General features: G+C 63.3%; 1 non-coding gene and 1 pseudogene across 1 annotated transcript; both read left to right on the forward strand.

Moving 5' to 3' along the window:
- The first annotated feature begins 490 nt into the window (after positions 1-490).
- LOC142825896 (U2 spliceosomal RNA) lies at positions 491-676 on the forward strand. The gene has a single exon (XR_012900222.1). It is a non-coding gene; the product is annotated as a U2 spliceosomal RNA (small nuclear RNA).
- Positions 677-2652: 1976 nt separating this feature from the next.
- Positions 2653-2818, forward strand: LOC142825899 (U2 spliceosomal RNA; annotated as a pseudogene).
- Positions 2819-7766: the final 4948 nt, after the last annotated feature.

Consider the following 7766-nt stretch of genomic DNA (forward strand, 5'->3'; position numbering starts at 1 on the left):
CCCTGCGTACGCCCCCATAATCCAACCAATGGTGCGATGCTCACCCTACCGAATCCATATCCAAATCCAACCCACTTAAACTACCAGTTCAACCCCAGAATGAGCACCGCCACCAAACCCCCATCCGCTACCCAGATAACCACCCCACTGGCGGTCTACATCCGGGGCCCCACACCCCCCTTCTTTCCATTCACTTTGGGCTTCTAACTAGCCACACTCCAAACCCCCCCGCCCCAAGCCTCCCCCTCCCTCAGGAACTACCTACTCTTTGCACCCCTCAACGAAAGGCCTAAGCCATCGTTCCAAAGGAGGAAGGCATCCCACCAACGGGCCCCCCCGGGGGGGGCCCAAACGCCCCACCACGGGCCATAAACCCAGGCCCCCAGGGCATAGATCCCCCCTACCACCGTACCTCAAGCCGGCTACCGGATGTACCCATTCTCTCAGTCCTACTTGTTACTCAAAATAGTCTATCATAATTTATGTATTGTTTGTCTTTAAAAATTCTCTAAATAAACGTCAATCTGTTCTTATCAGTTTAATATCTGATATGATCTCTATCTGAGATCTTTATATTAAATGGATTTTTGGAACAGGGGGTCGGAACAGGAGCTTGCTCCGTCCACTCCACGCATCGACCTGGTATTGCAGTACTTCCAGGAGCGGTGCACCTCCCCTCGGGGAGCCACCTGTGCGGTGCCAAAAATAGACCTGAGTGCCCTTTGGGGAAAGAGAAAGGAATTATTTAAAAAAAAAAAATGGCGTGTGTGTCTCAATAAAAAGTCCCCCAGAAAAATCTCTGCTGTGTGTGTGTGTGCCTGTGCGCCGGGGGCGGGGCTGCGCTGTGCGTCTCCGGGGGGAGGTCTTGGCAAACCACCACCACAACAACAAGAAAGAGAAAGCAAAAAAACTCGCACACGCCCCCCCCCCCCCCCCCAAACAACCCCGCCCGCCGCAAGGCTTGTTTGCAAAGGCAGCCAGAGGAGGCAAGCCGCCGCTTTTTTTCTTTTCTTGTCTTTTATAACTAAATAAGCGTCCCCATACGAATCAGTGCAAGGAATGGGAGTGCCTGACTGACTGAAGAGAGAAGAGAAGAGAAGAGAAGAGAAGAGAAGAGAAGAGAAGAGAAGAGAAGAGAAGAGAAGAGGTTTTCTTCAAAGGCAGGCAGCGGAGGCAAGCCGCCGCTTTTTTTCTTTTCTTGTCTTTTATAACTAAATAAGGGTCCCCATACGAATCAGTGCAAGGAATGGGAGTGCATGACTGACTGACGGACTGACTGACTGAAGGAGTGAGTGAGTGAGTGAGTGAGTGAGTGAGGGAGAGAAGAGGTTTTTTCAAAGGCAGCAGAGGCAAGCCGCCGCTTTTTTTTTTTTTTTTTTTTTTTTTTTTTAATCAATCAAGGGGGAGTGAGTGAGTGAGTGAGTGCTTGGAAAAGCAGAGGCGGAGGCAGAAAGACTGCGGCCAAGCAGTCTGCGGGGCGTCGGCCTTGCCAGCGAGCTGTGGAGGAGCCCCGTTCACACCCCATTCACACCTGCCGCTCCTGCCGGCAGGGACGGGGCGGGGCGGGGCGTCGGACCCGCGAGCGGGGCTGTCAGGGAGCAGTTGACGAGCCCCGTTCAACACGGGACTATCCGCTTCTGCAGGCAGCTGAGCGGCCGGGTAAGCGAGGAGGAGGCGGCGGGGGGGCGGAGCCCGCATGCAGATGGCCGGCGGAGGCTGCCGGGAGGGAAGGAAGGAGGGAGGGAGGCGAGCGGGGCGCCGCCCGGAGGGCCCCCGGCGCCCGCCCCCAGCCGGGGCTCCCTGCTCCGAGGGAGGGGAGGCCGAAGGAGGCGCGCGGGGCGGGCGAGCCGGTGCGGTCCCCGTGAGCGAGGAGAGGGCGGCGGGCGGTGAGCGAGCGGGCGGGACTTAGAAAAATTTTATCCCCCGGCGCTGGGGGACGTCTTGGGAGGGGGAGAGTACGTCTGTGGGCGTCCTGAGGTAAGGGGGGCTGCGTGCGTGAGGGTGGGAGGGGGAGGGAGCCCCAGCCTGCGGAAGAGGGAGAGGGAGAGGGAGCGGGAGCCCCAGCCCCAGCCCCAGCCCCAGCCCCAGCCGAGAGTGTAGTATACAGGATGTCCCCACTCGCCGCTCTTCTGGGCTGCTAAATCTGCCGCTCGGCTGGAGGCCAGCCCAGTCGCTCTTTGCTCTGCTCTGCTCTGCTTTGCTGTTCCCGGACTGCCGTCCTCAGTCGGCCTGCATGGCATGGCAAGCAGAAGGAAGGAGTGTCTGCCCAGCCGAGGCCATGCCAAAGCCGCCGCCGCTAACACAGGCCGGCCGGCCGACCTGCTCGGCTGTCACCATGATGACGCCGGGCGCCAGGAGGAGCCATGCAGATGAACGCCGGCCAGCCAACCCGGCCCGCCGCGGGGAGCGGCCTCAGCAAGGTCTGGCGCCGGTCGCCGAGGGCGGGTTCCCAGGGGCGGTGGCCGAGCGTGGCCGGCGCACGCCCTCCGCCCCTGGGGCGCGGGAGCGTCGGCTGCAGGGCCCTGGCCGCCGAGCGGTGGCTCCGGAAGCCTGGCGACCGTCGCGGACGGGCGGCGCGCGACCGCCGGGCGCTCCCGGTAAGGCGGAGACGTGAGGGCGAGGGGGTACCTCGGACGGGGGGCGACGCAAGCCATCGCTTCTCGGCCTTTTGGCTAAGATCAAGTGTAGTATCTGTTCTTATCAGTTTAATAAAAACTTTTATGAATGGAAACTACACTGTGGTCTATGGACTGGCTTCTTTCCTGCGGCGGTTCGGCGGTCATTTCTTCCGGCTCGGCGTCGGGGTTGCCGTGACATCACTCAACAGACGATCACGCGCGCGTTGGGGGGGGACCCCCGGGTAAGTAACTCACTCAGCTCTTTTCCCCGGAGCTCCTCCGCCCGCTCACTCTATTCTGTCTCTTCCGTTCACCAACTGCCCCTTGCCCCCATTTTCCTCTCTCTTCTCCTCCATGTTGCCTTCTTCTTCTCCTCCTTCCTGTCCAGCCCTCATTTTCAACCCCTTTTTTTTTCCCCCACCATTTACTTACCCCCTAGTCCTTCCTCCATCTTGATTCTTGTTTCCTTAGCTATCCCGTCCCCTGGTCAATTTCAGTCCTTACTCCTACCTACAGCCCCTGCTCTCTCCTTTCTCTCCCCGCGGACTTTTCCAAAACCCCTCTAGACCAAACGCGGCCCAGGGACCACGTTCCTTGGTCCCGGGCACCTGGTCGGCTGCTCCGCGGTCTCCCCCCCCCTCCCGTGCGCCGGCGGCCCCCCCCTCCCCGCCACCTGGCCCAGGGATTTTCCTTTCGGCCGCCGCTTGCTTTTTAAAACCAGTAATTAGTTTGGCTGTGGCGCTGGGGGCACGGACCGGGCTCCCCGGTCCCGAGTCCCTGGTTGGCCACCCCGCGGCCTCCCTTTCCCCCTCCCGGTGCCGGCGGCCGGCCTCCTTCTCCCCCACGTGGCCAGAACCTCCCCGCCCCCCCCCCTCAGCCACCTGGCCTGGGGATCTAAAATTCTGCTGCCGCTTGCCCCACGCGGCCCCCCCCCCCCGTCCCGGGACCCCTGTAGGTAACCCCGTGGCCCTCCCTTCCCCCCCCACCCGGGTGCTCGCGGCGGGCCCCCTCTCTCCCCACGTGGCCAGCCCCCCCCCCCCGCCGCCTGTCCAGGGACTTGGCTTCCTGCCGCCGCCAACCCGGCGTTTAGGCTGCGGCGCAGGGGTGTTTGATCACCCTGGGACACAGTGCGGCCAGTGGACCGGGCCCCCCGGTCCCTGGTCGGCCTCCCCGGGGCCCCCCCTCCCCCCCCACATGGTCTGGCGGCTGGCCTCCCCTTCCCCCACGTGGCCAGACCCCCCCCCCCCCCCCCCCCCCCGCCCAGCCCAGCGAGCTAACTTTCTGCCGCTGCCGGCTCCACGTGAGCGGAGTTTCGGCTGCGGCGCCAGGGTGTCTGGACACCCCGGGATCCGGCACAAACCGCGGACCAGTCCCTCTGGTCCCGGCCCCCGGGACCGTTCACCTCAGGCCCCCCCTTCCACCCTCCACGGGTGCTGGCGGCTGGCCCCCTACCCCCCCTCCGCGCGGCCAGCCCCCCCCCCCCCTTCGGCCAACCCGGCGGTCAATCCTCCAACCGCCCGCCAGCCCCATTCGGAGTCCTGGCCGCGGAGCCGGGGAGTCTAGCTCCCCCGAGACCCGGCGCGGCCCGCGGATCGGACACTCCGGTCCCGGGCCCCTAGTCAACCTCCACGCGGTCTCCCCTCCCCTCCCCCCCCTCCCACGTGCACTGGCGGCTGGCCCCCTCTACCCCCACGTGGCCGGCTTCCCCCCCCCTCCACCTCATAGCCCAGTGGCTGGCCCTCCTGCCGCCGCCTGCCCCACCCGTCCGGAATTTCGGCAGCCGGGCGGGGGTGCCCAGCAACCGGAGACCCGGCACGGCCCGGGGACCGTGCCCTCTGGTCCCGGGCCCTTAGTTGGCTGCCCCGTGGTCTCCCCCTCCCCCCCACGTGCGCCGCCGGCTAGTCCCTTCTCCCCCCCACGTGGCCAGCCCCCCCCCCCTCCGCCCAGCCCGGCGGCTCGGCTCCCGGCCGCCACGTGCCCCGCTCAACTGCCGATTCGGCCCTTGCGCCGGGGGGTTTAAACCCCCCTAGACCCAGCGTGCCCCGCGGACCGTACTGTCCGGTCCCGGGCCTCTGATAGACCTTCCCAGGATCCCCCTTCCCCCCTCCCGTGCGCAGGCAACTGGCCCCCCCTCTGCCAAGCCCGGCGCTTCTTTTTCCTTTCGTTTTCCTCCGGCCGCCGCCTGCCCTTAACGAGCGGCGCTCAGGCGGTTGCGCCGGGGGATATTGACGTGACTCCCCGGTATTTGCTGCGGCCCGTGGACCGTGCGAGCCGGTCAGGGGCCCCTGACCGGCCTTCCCGAGGTCCCTCCCTCCCCCTCCCGTGCACAAGCAACTGGCCCCCCTCCCCCCACGTGACTAGCCCCCCTCCCTCCGCCCAGCCCGGCGTTCGTTCTCCTGCCGCTGATTGAACCGCTAAATTGGTGTCTCGTCAGCCGTGCCGGGGTGCCTAGCATCCCGATACCCGGTCGCGGGCCAGTGATCGAGCGCGCGGTTGTCCCTCCCCCTCCCACTCGGCTCACCAGATCTAAGCGATTTGCCCCGCCCGTCCCTCAACTATCGTTCGGCCCCCCCTCTTTCTTCCCCCCGTGTGCTGTTGGCTGGCCCCCCCGCCCCACGTGTCCGGAGGCTTAATTGAGCTGCCGCAACTTCTTCTCCTTAGTCAACGCCACAGCTGTGGCGAGGACTAATTGACCAGTTTTCAGTTTCTCTTCCATCTGCCCTGACCTATCACCGCTGAACCGCACATCAGCAGGACTGAGTGACCGGCGACTTAGCCCGACCCCCGATCCCCAGGCGGTGCCTCCTACCTAAGTCCCGGGCAGACCCCCCGTGTTCTCCCCCCCCTCCACTGCCACCGGAAGTGACCGCTTCCCCCAGCAGCCATCTTCCTTCACCCCCCCCCCCATTCGACCCAAATTTACGTCCAATAACCACCGACACCGCCCACCTAAAAGGGATACAGGTGTTTCAAATAGCTCCTCCCGGTCCAGCCTATACCAGCCTTACCCCCCCCCCCCAATATAATAATTAATAAATTTAAAAAAAAAAAAAAAAAAAAAAATTAATAATAATAATAATTAAATCAAATCCCCCGTCCCCTTCCCCCAACGGCCCCCCCCCATTGCCCCGGAGGATGGCAGAGCACACTCCCTGACCACCATCATGCGCCAGCCCCCCCCCTTTTACTTATGACCCAGTTCCCACTTAAACCCCATTAATTAGCCCCGAACTAGATAAACACTTACCAGTCCCCTTATTCCCCCACATCTACCAGGCTTCAAGGAGCCCCCTCCCAACCCCGAGTGAACCATAGTTCAAGATCCGTGTCCAGCACTTCTCCACAGACTCCCCCCCAACCAGTTAATCCCCCCACAGACCTTTAACCCTGGGACCTGCCCCCCGCCCATGGTGACCAATAAAAACCAACCCCACCCAGGAAATATCCCACGACCACCCTTGGTATTTCCCCCCCGACCAAACTAGAACCCCCCTCCCGGCCCTAGTACCCCTCCCCCCCGGCCGGTTGTCCCTGTGATCTGTCTTCCAGAATGGTGAGCCCCCAGACCAACCCACGGAGCCCCCCCTCCTCATCACGGTCAACCCCCCCGAGAGACTCCAGCTCCTCAGAAGGCATCATATGGAGGGCCACCGGGACAGGAGACAGACCCCGCTCACCAGACCTGGCATCGTCAGAACAAGAGGAAGCCGAGATGCCCACGGTTACCGGAGAGACTACCATCACACCAGCAGCTGACCAGAGCCCAGAGCCTGAGGCCCCGCTGCCCTCCCCACCACCCAAGCAACTTCCGGAGGTTCCTGGACTCCCCGCTTCCTACGAGGACCGAACCAAGTCTCAGTTCGACTTCGCCCCTGCTCAACCGATGGACTCCCAGCCATGCCCGTTTGACTGGGCACCACCTATATCTTTGGACTCGGACTCCTCACCCTGCTTTGCGGGGCCCGGTATGCCCCCCCATAGAGGGATCTGCCCATACCCAAACCAGGCCTGGCACCCCCAACAGGAGGAATTAGCCCTCCTGAGCCCCCCCGGGTCCCTACTCCCAGAAGCCATGTCCCCCCCACTGCCCTGGGAATTACTCTCATGGCCCTCATTCAATAGCCCCCCCCTCCCTGAATCCCCGAAGGCGTGGTCACCCGCGCGATTTCTTTCATCCCCTAGCTCGAGCCCCCCTGACCCAGAGCCCCAGCACCAACCCCCTCCCAACTCAAACTCTCCCCCACTAGACCCGCACCAGGGCGCAGAGAGCCCGAACTCCCCCCACCAGGGGCCCCAATCTTCCCAGTCCCCGTCACCTAATGCATCCTCCACCACACTCACAGCCTTTAGCCCCAACTCATCCACCTCCTCCATAGCCTCATACGCTGACGCGGTAAAGGCCAAGACCCGCAAGCCATCCACCCGCTCCCGAGAGCCCACTAACATGAGGGGGCCCCAGAGCTCAAAGACGGCAGCCCACAAGGAAACTAGCACAAACCACAAATCTTCCGCCCCCCTTAAACCACCAAGCAACTCCTCCTCGGCCGAGGGTTCCCCTGCTACCCCTTTACCTACCACCCCTGCACTAAAGCGCAAGCCCCACGTTCCCCGAGTTCCACAACCGTCCACCTCCCGAATGGCCCAATCCAACGCCCCCCCCACGAACGCTCCAAACACAAATCTAAGGATCGCCAACTCGCGTCCCCTTAGAACCTGTAGACGACAAGTGTTGCCCATCCCCCCCAACACAGTCCCTTCCCCCACTATCCCCCCCCCCACTCCCGAGTCCCTGTCTGAGGGACTCTCCTCCTCCTCATCTTCCTACGTCCCAGAATACTCCTCCTCTAGCGCCCTCCCGAAGAAAGCCCCCTGCAACCACCCCACCTCAGCCTCCCGGGGTTCCCCCCGTACCTCTTCATCCACCGCCCCTGCACCAAAGCACAAGCCCCATGCTCCCCGAATCCCCCACCCCTCCACCTCCCGGAGTGCCCAGTCCACTATGCCCCCCACGGGTGCCCCAACTCTAACCCTAGGAATCGCTAACTCCCGCCCCATCAGAACCTGTCGCCAGCAAGCGCCGCCCATCTCCCTCCGCAATGACCCTTTTTCCACTACTTCCCCTTCCGCTTCTGAGTCCATGTCCGAAGG

This window comes from Pelodiscus sinensis, unplaced genomic scaffold (assembly GCF_049634645.1).
Source record: "Pelodiscus sinensis isolate JC-2024 unplaced genomic scaffold, ASM4963464v1 ctg138, whole genome shotgun sequence".
Classification (NCBI taxonomy): Eukaryota; Metazoa; Chordata; order Testudines; family Trionychidae; genus Pelodiscus; species Pelodiscus sinensis.